Raw genomic sequence first — 20169 nt, 5'->3', positions numbered from 1 at the left:
TAAAGAGACATGATAAAGCTCAGTTTAAAGAAAAAGAGGAAGATTTAGAGGGAGAGAGAGAGAAAGGAATATTAAAATATCCCAGGGCAACTGAAAATTATCAACCAAACATATGAAAATATTCCAGATAGTTTAGTGATAAGCAGGAAATGGCTGGAAAAACCAACAGTCATAGAAGGAGAAAATTGCAGTTAGAAGGGGGGATTGAATTGAGCTAAGTGTCTGTGTCATAAAGTTTATTATTTTATTAGTTTTAATAGTTGGGTAGATAAGCTAATAGCAATAGGATTTACTTTAAAAATCAACACCGTAGACTCTGCTGTTTATTATTTCGATAGTAATGTGTCTCCAGTGAGGGGAATATTAAATCTCATAAAAAGCCATTCCTGCAATCAACCCAGGCCCTTTCTGAGTTGCACGCACATGGATTTTCCCCTATTAGTTCACTTCTCTGGCAGGGGTTTTGTTTGGATAATACTTCTAGGGACATTTCCCCTTGGGAGTCTGTGAGAGCCCTTTCAGCTTCCAGTTTGGGTCTTATGACCAATGCGTGGAACTGGAGTTCAACTTCGTCAGAATTCTTTTTTTTAATTTTTAAATTTTTCATTTTTATATAATTTTTAAAGGTTACTTTTCATTTACAGTTATTACAAAATATTGGCTCTATTCACCATGTTGTATAATAACACCCTTGAGCCTATCTTACACCCAGTAGTTTGTACCTCCCACTGCCCCCCTCCCCACTGGTAACCACTAGTTCATTCTCTATGTCTGTGAGTCTGCTTTTTTTTGTCCTTTTTACTAGTTTCTTGTATTTTTTAGACTCTACATGTAAGTGATATCATATAGTATTTGTCGTTCTCTGTCTGATTTATTTCACTAAGCATAATACCCTCCAAGTCCATCCACGTCACTGCAAGTGGCAAAATTTTGTTTTTTTATGGCTGAGTGGTATTCCATTGCATACATACCCCACATCTTCTTTACCCATTCATCTGCTGATGGACACTTAGGTTGTTTCCATGTCTTGGCAATTGTAAATAATGCTGCTATGAACATTCTCAAAATTCTTTTAGCAAGAGATGACTGACTCATCTGGATCCTGAATATATAGCATCAATATAATGTAGATGAGGGACTGAGGGTTATAGATGGGACACCCACAGCTCTGGAAAATATTGTGAGAGTTAAAAGAAATAGCACATTTACTTACTTAGAACAGTGCCTGGCAAATCCTGAATGAATGCCAGCGATGCAGGGAAATGGTAAGTGTAGCAGATGACTGTGGGTTCTGGGGTCAGATGGCTAGGTCACAAGTCCAGGCTCTGATCTTCATGTAGTTTCAAAGTATTTCCCCACAAGATACTAACTACAAAGGGAAAAATAGATACCACCTTCACTGAGTGATCAAAGCTAACCTCACCAGTCACAGAACAAATCTTGACGTCACATGCCTCCTGCTATGACGCACTGAGAGGTACACATCACTTCTATGGATTTCCTGTCCAAAGCACAGCACATAAATCTAATGTGACACATCCAAATGGTTGAACGTTCTACAAAATAACTGGCCTGTACTCTTTAAAACTGTCAGTGGCATGAGACACAAAGAGAGACTGAGGACTCTCCCAGATTCACAGAGACTCAAGAGGCAAGTGAATGCCCTAAGTGATTCAAATTTTTTTCCCTTTTCTTTCTCTTTTTTTCTTATTTTACTTTGTTTTTTGCCCCTCTCTCTCTCTCTTCCTCTCTCTCCCTCTCTCCCTCTCTCTCTCAATACTATTTCTTTTCACTTTCAAAATATAAAGAACAAAATAAAGACAAACGTTGCAAGTTTTTTAAAAATTCAAAATTTTTTTCTTTCCTTTTTCTTCTCTTTTTTTCTTATTTTACTTGTTTTTGCCCTCTCTCTCTCTCTCTCTCTCCCTCCCTCTCTTCCTCCCTCCCTCCTCTTTCTTCTTTCTTATCATTTTGCTATAAAGGACATTATTGGGACAATCTGTCAATTGGTAAAATATAGACTAAGTCTACAGACTAGATAGTAATATTTTATCTGTATCTATATCAATTCCCTGATTTTAATAGCTGTACTGTAATTATGTAAGAGATCATCCTTATTTTTAGGAAATAAACACTAAAGTATTTAGAGGTAAAAAGGCATTAGGTCTGCAACTGAATCTCAAATGGTTTAAAAGAAGTTGGGGGAGAGTAAAGTAAATGTGACAAAGTATTAATACTGGGGGCACGGGGTAAAGAGTCTACAGGGATTCTTCAAAACTTCTGTGCAAGTCTGAACTTATGTCAAAATAAAAAGTTGAAGGGGGAAAAAAAAAAAAAACAATCTCAGCTCTGCCACTTTGGAATTCTGTATAACTTGACTTCTTTGAGCCTCAGTTTCCTCAACTCAAATTAGGGATTTTTAGTACCAGCATGTGGGACATTTTCTTTCGGGTGACATGGCTAAAGCAGTAAAATATTAAATCCTTAAGCTTTTTCTTGAGTGAGGAGATGGGTTACAGAGACAGGAATAGGATAGAAGTCTGGGGCATCAATTACACATGTTTCTTAGTAATAAGAACCGTGATTTTACATTTGGCCATGGCTATTCCGTCCAATGAGCTGTGTCAAATCAGATAAAGTAGAGGCTCCTTCTTGAAATCGTGCTCCCCTTTCAAGGCTGTTGTGGGAATTAAATGAGATCATCCATGGAGAGGGCTGATGGCAGTGCCCAGCACATAGTAGGAGGTCGAGTCATGGTGGCAGATACTGTCGCCATGATTGGTGCTTTCATTAATTCATCAGCATCAGGCTGCTCTGACTTATGATTCCTGGAGGGTAGGAAGCTTCCACTGTGCCTCACCACTGTGTGCTTTGCTCTTGCCTGCTGGTCAAGTGGAAGTTCCTTCCAGAAAGTCAGGTTTGCCCAGAGAGTGACATTCTGGCCAGGCTGCCAGACAAATGATACCACTTGCCAGCCTCATCAAAGTCTCAGCTGGGTGGCTGTTAAAGCCAAGGCTAGGACTCAAAGCACTTTTTTTGAAACCCACACACCCGGTTGAGGGTTCACGGTGAGCAAAACCAAGCCAAAGTGACTGCGGAAGGTAAACTGGTCTGAAATTAACAAGGTCTTGATCTAGCTCTTCCGAACCAGAGCACTGCCATTTTCTGCCTTTTATAAGAATGCCCTGTGGACTTCTTCCTGCCTCTTCCTCACCAGCTCTCCTGATCCCTTTGCCACAGCACACACACCCTGGCTGTCTAGGCTCTGAAGAACCACTCACTTGCTAAAGTAATCTGAGTCCTAATTTCTCTAGCCCCTATGTTTCCAAAAATTCTCCAAGAAAAGCGCCTCGCCACTACGGGGTGGCAGTCATTCTCAGGCCACCCCGAGAGAGGTCTCAATGAATTGGTCTTGGGCCATAGGGAGCTATAACATCCAAGGGGCAAGGCAAAGGATGGTCTGAAAGGCTATGAGCCCCTTCATGAGAATCAGGACTTCTGCAGAGCCAAGAATCCAACATCATTCACAAGGCACCAAAGGAAAAGCATCAGAACATTTATGCAAAGGGGCTCTCAACCCAGCATTTCAGAAGGAAGTCCATCAAAGCTCACCATGGTTCTACACCCGTGCATTCCCTCTGCCTGGAACTTATATCGCCACCTTCTTTGCTTGGCTAATAACATGTCCTCTTCTTCAGGGAGAACTTTGTCTCCTAAAGCCCTAAACTGGATCCTCTCCCACTGCTAGGCACTCCCACACCCTGTGCTTCCCTTCAGGAACATCCATTATACTTAATTGTAATTGCTTATGTAACGAATTGACGCTGGGGCTCTAAAAATCAGAGCCAATGTTTACCGAGCCATGTTCTTTGCATATATTAACTCTTTCAGTCTCTTGAAGACCCTCTGAAGTTGGTGCTATTAAAACTATCCCACTTTAAGGATGAGGAAACTGAGGACCAAGGAAGTGCAGCAATTCGCCCAAAGTCACACAGAGAGAAAGGGACTGAACCCAGGAGCAAGACTAGGCTGCCCTGTTACAGTTTTGCATGAATATTCGCTGTACTCTCTATGTTCACACATCCCTAGGGAAGGTGCCTCCCCTCAGAATCTGGAAGAAAACAACAATGGGAGAACACTGGCTGGGAGACAGTGCAAATAACCACATCTGTGCTCTTTACCAAATATCTGCATTTCCCCACTCCCGGTCACAGGAAGGTTCTCACTTCCTGGGCCCCTGGGGTTAGGCGGGGCCATGTGACTAGTTCTGGCCAATGGTCTGTGAGCAGAAGTTCCATGTGTCATGTCCAGGCCACGATATTTAACAGCCAATGTGAGAACATTCAAAATTCTCTTGCTCTCTGCCATGAAAATTGACCTTGTTGGAGATGGTGGCTCTTCCATCAGCCCGGGTCTCTGAGTGATTCCAACGAGCAGAATCCCCCTGAGATCCATGGTAGACAAACAAGTAATGTGAGTATCAAGTACGATGTGATGGTTCAGGCCACTGGGATTTTTTTTTAGGTCAGCATAATCTAGCATGTATCCTATCCAACACATGATGAAAGCAAAACAATATAATTAAATGATAGCTAGATGCTTTTAATTATATTAAAGTTAATATAATTATAGTGATATTCTATTTCAAGCCTCTGAACCCAAGCTCTCCTCTCTCTTTGGCAAAAAAGGGGTATAGCAAGTTATAGAGAGGAGTTAAATGCTAGCACCAAACTCCCTGGAATTATCAGAATGATTAAATGAGCATTAAAAGGAAATAATTTCTCACTTGGGATTCAACTTTAATGTAAGTACAACCTAAATCATACAGTAGGTAAAATCCCACAAATAGGGTTGATTACAATTGGGACAACCCTCCATCCAATATCCTGTGACCCACATGCCAAGGATAATTTGGGAATGTGGGTGGAAGCCGAGGGAACAAATGACATTCCTTCTACATCTCTTTCAATGCTTCCTCACTCTTCCAAAAGTTCCGTGGATGCACTCCAGAAAACCGTAATTAGAAATCCAGATGAAATTTTCTCTTCCAAGAATTCAAAGGTAATTACGAAAAAGAGAGTTCTATTGTGCCATAACAGATTAAAACTCTCCCCTTCATGACCCGCAGCATTTCCCTGATGGCCGGTGGCCACTTGAATATTCTTGAGTTGTAGGACAGCCAGGTTTTATAGCCTAGAGCAGCATCCCTTAAAGTACGATACTTGACCACCCAAATCAAAATCACCTGGGGAGTTTGTAATACATGCAGATTCTCTGACCTCCTGAATCAGACTCTTCTAGGTATGGGGGACTGGGAATGTCCATTTTTATCAGATTCCTTGGGGGTTCTGGTACAATTAAAGGTTGAGAAGTTCTGCTTTAAACTATATTTGCTAGGAAAACAGGGAACCAGTCTTCTGGATATTTGTGGAAAAGTCCAAGTCCAGCCCGCCTTGAGGATATTGTGAAGATTCGTAAGTTGGCTCACCGGTTTCCAAGAAGAGCCAAGGTATCCAGGTGAACAGAAAGGTGGTCAAACACATGTAAACCCTTCTGCCACAGGGTCCCATCTCCGTTCCTGGAGTAGACTGCACAGATCAGCCAATCAGCACACAGTTTCCCTCGAGTACTGGTATTGGTCCAGCAGTGAACATCAGGCTCAGGTAGATGAAAGAGAATGATCTATAGTCCATGCCTTGGGGAAAGTTTCAAGGTTTTTCATTCTCTCCTTCCAGATGGGACAATGGTGCACATAGACTCACTTGCTATTGGCAGCCTTGTTGTAACTAAGAGGAGAGAGAGAATGAGGAAGAAGGAGGAGGAGGAGGAGGGGTAGGAATCTTGCAGAGGAGAAAGACAGAAAGCACCCAGATTCCCAATTATATCACTGATCACACTGAATCCGCAGCCTGTCCTTCCTCTGATTTTCCAGGTACGAAAGATAAGAATTTCATGTATTGTTTAAGTCGATATGACTCAGGATTTTCTGTTACTTGCTGCCCAAAGCATTCTTTCTGATATTTACAATCATTGTCACCAACAATAACATCATTTTTAAGGGTCAGCGTAGCATTTGCTTTTCTCCATGGAAAGCATGAAACTTAGTGTGTCCTTACTCAGTACATACAGCTGTTCAATTCTGGAAAACTGACACTGTTCTGGAATCTGTATTGCGAAGGAAAGAAAGGTAGAACTCAGAACTGGTCCTCATCCCAGCTCTACCACTGACACCGTTGTATGTGACTTAAGGTGAACTCCAAGGTCCATTTTTCACATCAGTAGAATGAATGGGTAGAATTAAGTGCCCTCTATCTACTCCAAGGGTCTTAAATGAGGGACCACAGCTGGCAGTCCATGACCATCATTAGTGGTCCTATTAATGAGAGAGGGGAGAGCCCCCAGACTACTTTTAAAACTGTGCATTCGATGACAGTCTTTTTGAAAGCAGATTGCTCATGAGAATCAAGGTTTTGGGATTCTTTTGACGCATCAGAACAACTGTCAACACGGGACCCACATGTCCACATGGCAACCAGTGGCTAGGGGTCAGTGGCTGCTCACTTTAATTGAGGCATGTCCCCTGACTCCCCTCAACTCCCCATTGCCTCCCAGCACTGAGACTGAGTGTCAGCTGTCTTTTATCATCTTACACTCAGCTCACTTGTTCACTTACATTTCCTGCCCAGCCTGGGTGAACATGGACTTTGCAACCCCAGACCTAAGACCATCGTCTAACGCTCTGGGATCCAAATTCCAATTCTTGTCTTCACATCACATCCTCATCCAGAAAGCAGGACCCCAGCAGCCTTGAGAAACCATCAGGAAAGACAACCCCCGACTCCACTCACCCGAGGTCTTTCTTGAGGGTCAGCTTGTTTCTGAGTGGTGCTTTCCATTTCTTCTTTGGACACGTCTGTTTCTTTCCTGCTTTGAGGTCTGTTTTCCAGCTCACTGGCGGTCAGTTCCTTGGGCTAGATGAAGTAGGATTTTCCGTAATCGCCACCTCTCCTGAGCCAGTTTGGACGTTGGGGTTTGTATTTGGGTCATTAAGTTATTCACTGCTGGGGAGCTGGCACTTTAAAAACTTGTAGAATAAACAAACACGTCTGCCTCTCTAGCACGGATTTCAACAAATGTTCTGATTCCAAATCAGAACATTTTTGCCTAAAACAACAGTCTTAAATAATCAATGTGTTCCCTTTAGATATCTGAAGCTTAACTCACAGTAACTTAACTGGAACCTCCTAGTCTTGAGTTTGGGTGACTTGGTTGAAAGTATCTGCTGGCCCTCCTGGAGACTCATAGCGTCTATTACTGAACTGGACAGTGGGCCATTATCTGCATTTCTTATCTAGGCTTGGGCAAATCCCTTCTGGTGTTAGCCTCAGCTTTCCCCTCTGCACGACAAGAAGCGGGTAAACTAAATTGATGGTTTACAAATTGTGTTTCACAGAACCTCAGAATTGTTCAAGGGACCCTTGCAGAAGTGCTGGGGAAACATAGTAGATAAGAACTGGGACTGCCCTTTTCAAACACTGGGGCTTTGCTGTGTTCTGTTTGATATGTTACAATGATTTATTAGGGGGGAAAATGTGTCGTTCAATGAAAGAAAAAAGAGAGGGGAGGGAGGGAGGAGGGGGGAGGGAGGGAGGGAGGTACATTGTAGTTTCAATGAATTAGGGCTTCAAGTATATCTTGGGGATACCCAAGAGGAGAGCTTTGGGCTCTATATGGTTGGCATTTAGCCAGTCTAGAGTCTACAGGATCTCAATTATCCAGGATTGAGAAGCAGGTCACCATAAGGACCATGCCTTTCAAGTTATAAAACCACCTTGCCAATTCAACGAAGTTTTGTAAACTGCACCACAGTGAGCCTAGGGCACAAAGAACAGATGATAAAAGATACTCCCCCCCCAAGTCATCAAACAAGAGATATCATACACAATGCCTGCTCCCCACCCCAGTCCAATCAATTGTCCTTCATTAAAATCTTATTAATATAATCATCATTATTGATATGATGGCTGTCACTTGCTGAGACCCAGCTTTGCATATCCTCTACCGTATTATATTTTCTTATAAGTAGCTGCTTGAATCCCCATTTTACAATTGGTGAAACTGAGGCTCAGAGAGGTTAATTAACTTTCTCAAGGTCACAGAGTTAGAAACAAAACTGGGAATCCAAATTGTTCTGATGCCAGAGCCCTGCGTCCCTTATAAAGGAATGTAACCCAGGAAGATCTAAGGAGACCGATTTCATTGCTTCTGACCACTTTCAGGAAAGATGCAACCAGCCCAGGGTTGCTGGTAATTGGATCTCTGCTTAAAGCAGCCCTTTATCCCCAACTCCCTGCTTCCTGGACTTCTTTCAGAAAGAGAATATATTTTTCACTTTTGAAATCACTGGTGTGTTTGAGAATGGCCCGAGGTCTCTCTCATGTCTTAAAGCCTGGCAAGTCAAATTTAAATTCTTTACCTTCCCGGTCTCTGGACATTAGTGGACCAAACCCAGTTGGCTGAGCTTGGTCTCAGGCTCTGCTCCTAGTTCTCAAACCTGACCCCATCCTATGAAGACCAGTCCTGGGATGCCTTTTTGAAGATGAGACTACACAGAATCCAATTCCACTCTACTTCTCCCCAACCCCTCAGCCCATGATGGACCCCAGGCTGACTTTCCCCAAGTAGCCCCAGGTCCCAACAATGAAATTGCAACAGCCACCCCCATTCCCCATTGCTCATCTTGCCTCTTGGCCAGCTCTCAGCCTATAATTCTTTCCAAACTCGCCTGTATAAAATAATCATGTACATGAAGTAAAACAGGAGTCTCATATACACACTTAATAACTCTTGTGTACTATACAAGAGGGAATTCCACTTTATAACCCCCAGAGCTTTTGAATGGTTCTCATTTAGCTTTGCATTCCCAGTGCACGATCTAAAACTTCTCTCTCTCTGTCCCAGCCAGTTGCTGCCTTTTGAAACTGTTGTGTCTCCAGATTCCTTGGGACCATTTCATCTCCATCTCTGCTTCTAATTGGGGGATTTAAGTATTGCTGTTTAGCCCTAGAGCTAAATGTCAGGGTTTCACTTAAAATCCCATATTTTGGGAACTGAGCACATTTGTACTGGGAAAGTTGCAAGTGTGAGCATGTCACAGTAAATGGAGTTAAATGGGTCATCTAATCCTTTCAGCCACAAGCTCAATCGCAGGGTGAGAAAGTGGGTTTCCACCCCTGGTATTCGACAAGTGCCCTGTGTGACCTCAACCACATCATTGGTCCTTCTTGGACCTCCTTTCTTAAAGGGAGTCCTTCGGCATTAGGTGGCAATTCTTCTGCATCTTCCAGGCAGTTAATCAGGCAATACTTATCATCGAAGTCTTAGGTTTTAGGGGGATAGTCAATATCAAATCGTCTCTTACACTGACCACATGGATACGGTCATATTTCCCAAAATAGCAAAAACAATATCGGGGGGGGGGGGTTAATTAGCTTTATAAAATATGCATAAACCGTGTCACCTAATACTGTGCAGGACAGGAACCAAGGGATGCAATTAATTCACTGTATTAATCTGTACACTGAGCAAATATCCGTGACTACCTGGTCTTTGCCTGATACAGTGCCGGGTACTGAAAAGATAGATGAGCCAGAAGCAGCCTCCTGGATCAATTCAATTTCATTTCACTCCCTAGCTTGCTCTACTCTGGCCACAGCGGCTTGCCTTATGTTCTTGGAACACACCGATGTTGTTCCTGCCTCAGTGTCTTTGCACTTGCTATCCCCTCCACCTGGGATGCCCCCTCTTCTAGTTGTCAGTTGCCTTTTGGATCTCAACTCAAATGGCTCCTTTCAGTAGAGACCTTCCTTCACCACCCCTCCCCTTAACACTCCCACTTTTCTCTCGCTGCTATAGCACCTTCACAGCGTGTGCCTCTATACGGAATCATGCTTGTTAGGTGATTGCTTTCTGGTTTATTAACCAGTATCCTTCTCTCCCAAAGTGTAAGCTCCTTGAAATCAGAGACCTTCTCTATCATACTACCTGTCTCTTCAAGGTCTAGAAGAGCGCCTGGCATATAGAGAAATTCACTCCATAATCTAAATATAGAGAAATGACTCCATAATCAAATGAGGTTTACAGCTACATTTTTTCCCCCTAAAACACATCTAGTTAATCTGTCAAACCCAACTTTGATTGTTCCCTTCAATGATATCAACATCCCCAGGGATGCAATTCCTTCTAGAACAGTGTATTTCAAATATGGTAGAACCACATAACTCTTAAGTGAAAAGAAATCCTAATAAATAAAGCAGTTACCATGGAGGCAAGGGTGCTCTGGTTGAGACAAAGGTTGGGGGTCTAGAACCCCATCCATTTCCCCGCTCCCCAATCCTACCCTAAGACGCCTTTGTAGCCCCACCTGGGACAAACTGTGCTATTTCAGTTTGAAGGAAACTTCATTTTTGCAAATGCTGGTAGGTATACCATGGACCAAAAGGGAGCTTCTGTGACCAAGTTTAGGAAATATGTAATTATTTCTAATAAATATGTATTAAGTGGACACTACATCCCAGAAATTGTGCTGGTTTCTGGGATACAGTAGAGAAAAAAAAAGGTACAAGTCCTCTACTCATGGACCTCATAATCTAGGGATTAAAGAAAAGTCTACTGGTTAAAGAGAATAAATGGGATTCTTCCCTCATGGACCATGCAATGCATTAGTTCGAAGGTACACTGGGAATATCTGGATACACATTTTGCCCAAAGCTACTGGGCATGTCATGGATCTAGTGTTCCACAAAGCAGGCTTTGGGAAATGCTTGTCAAGACCACCTGCTGTGAGCATCATAAGAAAACGAACTCTACACCATTGCCAATTTTCAAAGCATTCCAACATTTAAAAAAATGTATATAATCCTAGATGACTCAACTAATCTGATCTCTGACGATTCATAAGGCATTTTGAGAACTCCTGTGTCTTGGACCATCCTCTCGACATGGGTCACCCTCGTACTTGGAGTATGGTGACATATCCATTATGAGACCCCCCCCCCCCCATCTGGCTGGTCGGTGACTGGAGGGCCTTGTTCTGCATTTACATCAGTGTATGGTTCTGTCTTTGGAGTCACTTCTTATAGGAAATGCACTTCTTAGACCGGAAATGCCTGTAGAGAGATTTCAGCCATAAAATATACACTCTCCCCACACTCAAATCCGGCAGAAAAATCCAATCGAAAGAGAGATTTCCGCTTTCTCCCATCCCTGCCTGCGGACACAATTAGCTGCTTCTTCCTATGTATTTACAGAACACTGTACCTATAACGATCTGTAGCATTTATCACAGTAGCTTTTTTTTTTATACAGCAGGTTCTTATTAGTCATCCATTTTATACACATCAGTGTATACATGTCAATCCCAATCTCCCAATTCATCACACCACCACCACCACCCCCCGCTGCTTTCCCCCCTTGCTGTCCATACGTTTGTTCTCTACATCTGTGTCTCAATTTCTGCCCAGCAAACCGGTTCATCTGTACCATCTTTCTAGGTTCCACATATATGTGTTAATATGCGATATTTGTTTTTCTCTTTCTGACTTACTTCACTCTGTATGACAGTTTCTAGATTCAGCCACGTCTCTACAAATGACCCAATTTCGTTCCTTTTTATAGCTGAGTAATACTCCATTGTATATATGTACCACATCTTCTTTATCCATTCGTCTGTCGATGGGCATTTAGGTTGCTTCCATGACCTGGCTATTGTAAATAGTGCTGCAATGAACACTTTGGTAGATGACTCTTTTTGAACTATGGTTTTATCAGGGTATATGCCCAGTAGTGGGATTGCTGGGTCATATGGTAGCTCTATTTTTCATTTTTTAAGGAACGTCCATACTGTTCTCCACAGTGGCTGTACCAATTTACATTCCCATCAACAGTGCAAGAGGGTTCCCTTTTCTCCACACCCTCTCCAGCATTTGTTGTTTGTAGATTTTCTGATGATGCCCATTCTAACTGGTGTGAGGTGATACTTCACTGCAGTCTTGATTTGCATTTCTCTAATAATTAGTGATGTTGAGCAGCATTTCATGTGCTTCTTGGCCATCTGTATGTCCTCTTTGGAGAAATGTCTATTTAGGTCTTCTGCCCATTTTTGGATTGGGTTGTTTGTTTTTTTAATATTGAGTTGCATGAGCTGTTTATATATTTTGGAGATTAATCCTTTGTCCGTTGATTCGTTTGCAAATGTTTTCTCCCATTCTGAGGGTTGTCTTTTCATCTTGTTTGTAGTTTCCTTTGCTTTGCAAAAGGCTTTAAGTTTCATTAGGTCCCATTTGTTTATTTTTGGTTTTATTTCCATTACTCTAGGAGGTGGATCAAAAAAGATCTTGCTGTGATTTCTGTCAAAGAGTGTTCTTCCTATGTTTTCCTCTAAGAGTTTTATAGTGTCCAGTTTTACATTTAGGTCTCTAATCCATTTTGAGTTTATTTTTGTGTATGGTGTTAGGGAGTGTTCTAATTTCATTCTTTTACATGTAGCTGTCCAGTTTTCCCAGCACCACTTATTGAAGACACGGTCTTTTCTCCATTGTATATCCTTGCCTCCTTTGTCATAGATTAGTTGACCATAGGTGCGTGGGTTTATCTCTGGGCTTTCTATCCTGTTCCATTGATCTATATTTCTGTTTTTGTGCCAGTACCATATTGTCTTGGTTACTGTAGCTTTGTAGTATAGTCTGAAGTCAGGGAGCCTGATTCCTCCAGCTGTTTTTTTCCCTCAAGACTGCTTTGGCTTTTCGGGGTCTTTTGTGTCTCCATACAAATTTTAAGATTTTTTGTTCAAGTTTCCTAAAAAATGCCATTGGTAATTTGATAGGGATTGCATTGAATCTGTAGATTACTTTGGGTAGTATAGTCATTTTCACAATACTGATTCTTCCAATCCAAGAACATGGTATATCTCTCCATCTGTTGGTATCATCTTTCATTTCTTTCAACAGTGTCTTATAGTTTTCTGCATACAGGTCTTTTGTCTCCTTAGGTAGGTTTATTCCTAGGTATTTTATTCTTTTTGTTGCATTGGTGAATGGGAGTGTTTCCTTAAATTCTCTTTCAGATTTTTCATCATTAGTGTATAGGAATGCAAGAGATTTCTGTGCATTAATTTTGTATCCTGCAACTTACCAAATTCATTGATTAGCTCTAGTAGTTTTCTGGTGGCATCTTTAGGATTCTCTATGTATAATATCATGTCATCTACAAACAGTGACAGTTTTACTTCTTCTTTTCCAATTTGTATTCCTTTTATTTCTTTTTCTTCTCTGATGGCCGTGGCTAGGACTTCCAAAACTATGTTGAATAATAGTGGTGAGACTGGACATCCTTGCCTTGTTCCTGATCTTAGAGGAATGATTTCAGTTTTTCACCATTGAGAATGATGTTTGCTGTGGGTTTGTCATATATGGCCTTTATTATGTTGAGGTAGGTTCCCTCTATGCCCACTTTCTGGAGAGTTTTTATCATAAATGGGTGTTGAATTTTGTCAAAAGCTTTTCCTGCATCTATTGAGATGATCATATGGTTTTTATTCTTCAATCTGTGAACAGGGTGTATCACACTGATTGATTTGTGTATATTGAAGAATCCTTGCATTCCTGGGACAAATCCCACTTGACCATGGTGTATGATCCTTTTAATGTGTTGTTGGATTCTGTTTGCTAGTATTTTGTTGAGGATTTTTGCATCTATGTTCCTCAGTGATATTGGCCTGTAGTTTTCTTTCTTTGTGACATCTTTGTCTGGTTTTGGCATCAGGGTGATGGTGGCCTCATAGAATGAGTTTGGGAGTGTTCCTTCCTCTGCAATTTTTTGGTAGAGTTTGAGAAGGATGGGTGTTAGCTCTTCTCTAAATGTTTGATAGAATTCACCTGTGAAGCCATCTGGTCCTGGACTTTTGTTTGTTGGAAGAGTTTTAATCACAGTTTCTATTTCATTACTTGTGATTATGTGATTGGTCTGTTCATATTTTCTATTTCTTCCTGGTTCAGTCTTGGAAGGTTATAACTTTCTAAGAATTTGTCCGTTTCTTCCAGGTTGTCCATTTTATTGGCATAGAGTTGCTTGTAGTAGTCTCTTAGGATTCTTTGTATTTCTGCGGTGTCTGTTGTAACTTCTCCTTTTTCATTTCTAATTTTATTGATTTGCGTGCTCTCCCTCTTTTTCTTGATGAGTATGGCTAATGGCTTATCAATTTTGTTTATATTCTCAAAGAACCAGCTTTTAGTTTTATTGATCTTTGCTATTGTTTTCTTTGTTTCTATTTCATTTATTTCTGCTCTGATCTTTCCTTCTGCTAACTTTGGGTTTTGTTTGTTCTTCTTTCTCTAGTTCCTTTAGGTGTAAGGTTAGATTGTTTATTTGAGATGTTTCTTGTTTCTTGAGGTAGGCTTGTATAGCTATAAACTTCCCTCTTAGAACTGCTTTTCCTGCATCCCATAGGTTTTGGATCATCGTGTTTTCATTATCATTTGTCTCTAGGTATTTTTTTATTTCCATTTTGATTTCTTCAGTGATCTCTTGGTTATTTAGTAATGTATTGTTTAGCTTCCATGTGTTTGTGCTTTTCACGTTTTTTTCCCTGTAACTGATTTCTAATCTCATAGCGTTGTGGTCAGAAAAGATGTTTGATATGATTTCAATTGTCTTAAATTTACTAAGGCTTGATTTGTGACCCAAGATGTGATCTATCCTGGAGAATGTTCCGTGCACACTTGAGAAGAAAGTGTAATCTGCTGTTCTTGGATGGAATGTCCTATAAATATCAACTAAATCTATCTGGTCTATTGTGTCATTTAAAGCTTGTGTTTCCTTATTCATTTTCTGTTTGGATGATCTGTCCATTGGTGTAAGTGAGGTGTTAAAGTCCCCCACTATTATTGTGTTACTGTCAATTTCCTCTTTTATAGCTGTTAGCAGTTGCCTTATGTATTGAGGTGCTCCTATGGTGGGTGCATATATATTTATAATTGTTATATCTTCTTCGTGGGTTGATCCCTTGATCATTATGTAGTGTCCTTCCTTGTCTCTTGTAACATTCTTTATTTTAAAGTCTATTTTATCTGATATGAGTATAGCTACTCCAGCTTTCTTTTGATTTCCATTTGCATGGAATATCTTTTTCCATTCCCTCACTTTCAGTCTGAATGTGTCCCTAGGTATGAAGTGGGTATCTTGTAGACAGCATTTAGATGGGTCTTGTTTTTGTATCCATTCAGCAAGTCTGTGTCTTTTGGTTGGAGCATTTAATCCATTCACCTTTAAGGTAATTATCGATATGTATGTTCCTATTACCATTTTCTTAATTGTTTTGGGTTGTTTTTGTAGGTCCTTTTCTTATCTTGTGTTTCTCACTTAGAGAAGTTCCTTTAGCATTTGTTGTAGAGCTGGTTTGGTTGTGCTGAATTCTCTTAGCTTTTGCTTGTCTGTAAAGCTTTTGATTTCTCCATCAAATCTGAATGAGATCCTTGCCGGGTAGAGTAATCTTGGTTGTAGGTTCTTCCCTTTCATCACTTTAAGTATATCATGCCACTCCCTTCTGGCTTGTAGAGTTTCTGCTGAGAAATCAGCTGTTAACCTTATGGGAGTTCCCTTGTATGTTATTTGTCATTTTTCCCTTGCTGCTTTCAATAATTTTTCTTTGTCTTTAATTTTTGCCGATTTGATTACTATATGTCTTGGCGTGTTTCTCCTTGGGTTTATCCTGTGCTTCCTCGACTTGGGTGGCTATTTCCTTTCCCATGCTAGGGAAGTTTTCGACTATAATCTCCTCTAATATTTTCTCGGGTCCTTTCTCTCTCTCTTCTCCTTCTGGGACCTCTATAATGCGAATGTTGTTGCGTTTAATGTTGTCCCAGAGGTCTCTTAGGCTGTTTTCATTTCTTTTCATTCTTTTTTCTTTATTCTGTTCCGCAGCAGTGAATTCCACCATTCTGTCTTCCAGGTCACTTATCCGTTCTTCTGCCTCAGTTATTCTGCTATTGATTCCTTCCAGTGTAGTTTTCATTTCAGTTATTGTATTGTTCATCTCTGTTTGTTTGTTCTTTAATTCTTCTAGGTCTTTGTTAAACATTTCTTGCATCCTCTCAACCTTTGCCTCCATTCTTCTTCTGAGGTCCTGGATTATCTTCACTATCATTATTCTGAATTCTTTTTCTGGAAGGTTGCCTATCTCCACTTCATTTAGTTGTTTTTCTGGGGTTTTATCTTGTTCCTTCATCTGGTACATAGCCCTCTGCCTTTTCATCTTGTCTATCTTTCTGTGGATGTGCCTTTTGTTCCACAGGCTGCAGGATTGTAGTTCTTCTTGCTTCTGCTGTCTGCCCTCTATCACAGTAGTTATTATTCATGACAACCATGCAGGGTTCCCTATTTTCCACCAGGCACTTTGCAAAATATTTTCCATGTATTATTGCTTCTTTTCCCAACTCATAAGTGGCAGATACTATCACCACTCCTGTTTTAAAGATGAGAACACTGGGGCTCAGAAAGGCTAAATAACTTGCCCTAAAAATATGAAGAGTAAATGGAAGACCAAAATTTGAATCCAAGCTAATCTGATTCCCAAGTCCACACTCTCTCCTCTACATTTCCCAATTCATGGCTTAAGGTTCCGTCACCTCCAGCTTAGGTCTTCAGTTTCTTGAGTGATTTCTTTGAGTTTCAAACAACACCTAACACAGTTCATGGTACCTCGTGAGTGCTCAGCAGAGACTAATTGAATGAGCTGCGAGAGGCAACATGGTACCAAGGAACGAGCTTTGGGTTAGAAAGCAAGAAAACTGGATCCTTCTCCAGGCTTTGTAACTAATCCATGATGTGACCTGAGCAAGCCCCTTCCTCCTTTCTGCACCTTTGTCTTCCCATCTGTAAAATGTGAGGACTGGAAGAGATGATTTCTAACATGATCCCTCCGTCTTAGTCCAAGTGACCTACAGTGCAAGCTGCTGCCACATTTTTTTTTTTAATGGGAATTCCCAAGAGGATAGAGATGGTGTTGTCTATTCCCGACATCCTTAGCGCTTACCAGAGGGCCAGGCACAGAGTCGATGCTCAGTCAGTACTTGTCAAATGAATGAATAATGAATGAATGAATGAATGAATGGATACTGACACCCACTCGAACCTCTGCTGAGAATAACCTAGAAACACCTCCCACACCCCAAATCCCAGAAAGAAGCAAAAGCCATTTCCTTGTAAGGGAAGATAGATCCACCAGTGAACCGCAGCACAGACCCAAGCCTTCAAGAATGGGAGTGGCTGGAGGCCAGCCAATAGGGGCAGACGGAAGCTGGGGAGGAGGGGGAGGCCTCTCAGATCCCCCTCCCCACCCCACACCCCACCCATGAACTTCAAATTCCTGGGTCAGACCTTTCATCACTAGCATGGAGCCTCTGGAAAATATACATGAGAAGGGTCCAAGTCTAGTTTTTGCAAGGTCTTTGCCCCATCTCTCACCCTCCCCTGACACAGACGAAGAAGAGATCAAGAAGCCAAGAGACAGAACACTGTAAAAACCCCTTTGTGCAAAATAAATAAATAAATAAATAAATAAATAAGTCGATCCAAGACCTCATCTTTCTAGTTATAAAAACATGTTTTCTTTGCTTTCTGACCCTCTAGCATTTTGGAGTTTGGGGAGTTCACTGGGTGCCTAGTGTCCATGAACACTTGGAAAGTTCATCACCCTGACCCTTCTTGGCTGTCAATTCTTAACACTTGTGGCTGGAAAGTACTTTGGCTTTGGAAAAAACAAAAAAATCTGGTTTTGTTTTTGTTTTTGTTTCCAAACATCCTCATCACTGAGCTCCCACTTTGGGACTTTGTGCTGGGTTTTCTCTGATAGCTTATAGATTCGCAAACACATAGCCAGAGTTTTCCTTTTCCCATGGACTCTGTGGAATTCACCTGCAAACTTGGTGATTATTTATGTTCTAACATACTTTCGGTCAAGCCACCCAGGACTTCATATCCACAGGAAAACTGACAAATCCAATCAACTCTCCAAATACCGTTCTGTAAAGTCTTATTCATTTGGATGCCATCAGTTCAGAATTTTTGGATAATTCAGACAGTCTGGATGGAAGTTGCTTTTTGCACAGCTCTACCAAAAAAAAAAGTTTCTTAAGAAATTGATAATGCAAAGCAGACCGTTGCAGCTGAGAATAAACTGTCTTCAAGTTCTTCAGAGTGGCATTCACTGACAGGCAATCAACGATTAATTACAAATTATTTTTATCAAATAATTAAAATGAATTCCAGGCAACTCACCACACCTTGGGAATAGTATAGGATAGAGGCAAAGAAAATAAAAAGAAAAAAAGAGTTTCAATCCATCATGCATGGGCTCAAATTCCAGCTTTGCCACTCATGAGTTTCCGTTACCGTGCATAAACTACTTCACTTCTCTGAGCCTTAATTCTGACATATGGAAAAGTGTGCAGGAGGGACATAAGAACTGGAAATCACATAGGTGAAGGTAGAGTTTCCAAAACTATGCTCAGAAGGATTGTAAGTTCACAAGATGTTAACACATATTGAATGAAAAAGAGATCCATGGTTGAATAAGTTGGGGATAAACTAGGCTAAACAAAATTAAGTATGTTTGCTTGCTTTTTGCATTTGTTTATTTGTAGACCTTCTCAATGCCTTTAGTACTGCGCTTTATGTTGTGAATTTCCAAAAGGAGGATAGACTAAGCATTTTTTCCCAAATTTCTTTCACCAGGAAACTCTTTCTGTTGAAACACTTTTTGACCTCTTACAGAACTCCCACTGAACATAGCTTGGAAAACAAAGCCCTACAATCTGTGGTCTGAACTTTGTCTCCAGTAGGGGTATTGAGCCCTTATGGAGACATTCATACTCTATCCCCAAATCCTCTTGGGACCAAGGCCAAACCTAGAAGATAGAGTTCATGACCAGGAAACCATATTTTGGCATATGAAGCCATAGTCTTACAGACTCCCCACAAACCATCCTAGAAAAGGTAACTTACAGGATTTTTGTTAGATGTACCTGGAAGCCATTATATCTGGATGCTAGGATCTTCAAGGTCATTGACTCAAGGCCCTAAAGGTTTCAGAAGATTAAGGAAATGGACTGGAGAGAGAAAGCATGGGAGGGAGGCAAGGAATCTAATTCTGGCACTTGATAAGTATGTTAAGTAAAGGAGAGTTTGGGAAATCACTAACGTAATGAAAAAGAGAAACCATATAGAATAAAATTCGAGTCTTGTTATCAGTTTTCCTTCTGGGAACTATGGTAACTGCAGCTGTCCTTATCCTCAAGGGACAAAGAGAAGGACATGCAAGGAACTTGGGATGGTATTAAAAGGCACGTCCAAAAAAATGTCAAGATTAGCCCTTACCCTCATAAGATTGAAAATGGTATTAGCAAGACGGAGTTCTCACCCTCACAATGATCGTTACAACACAGCTCATAGCTAAGAACTAAATGAAAGTTCCAGACTGTAAGATGTTGTTCATTCACGTCTTCATTTATTTGTGCCTTCAAGACTTCCGTGTGTTTGGCACGTGATAGGTGCTAGGGAGAGAGTGGTGACGAGGCTAAATCAAGTCCCTTCCTTCCGGGAGCTTACATTCTAATAGGGGAGTATGGCAGAGGCAATGATGTTCACCAGCTCTCCGTGTGTGCCTCCGTATTTCCCAGCTGCCCTTGAAATTAGGTTGGGGTCACGTGACTGGGTTCTGTTTGATGGGAACGTGGGCAGAGATGGCCCCACCTTTAAAAACACCCTCCCATGTGACTCTCCAGCCTTTTCTTCCTCCACTGTGATGACCTTAGGGGGTCACGTGCTCTTTTGGAAGAGTAAAAAAGATGGAGAAGGGCTGTCCAAGTACATAGGACTACGACGTGAGAGAGAAATAAACTTTTATTGAGTTAGGCACTGAGATTTAGGGGGTCTTCTCTGTAGTACGCATGAACAAGAGTGGTCATGTCTGGCCCATGTGCAAGTGAACAGGGAAAAACAGACCAAAAAGAGAGGAGCTGATATACAAAGACAGAAAACCGAGGTGAGAAGCCACGTGAACCAAGACAGATGAACAAAGTCATCTTGGATCCTGAGTTGGGGGCTCCTGCTTCT

The sequence above is a fragment of the Balaenoptera borealis genome, assembly GCF_965194805.1.
Source record: "Balaenoptera borealis genome assembly, chromosome: 14".
NCBI classification, from domain to species: domain Eukaryota; kingdom Metazoa; phylum Chordata; class Mammalia; order Artiodactyla; family Balaenopteridae; genus Balaenoptera; species Balaenoptera borealis.
Note: the sequence above shows the minus strand (reverse complement) of the source record.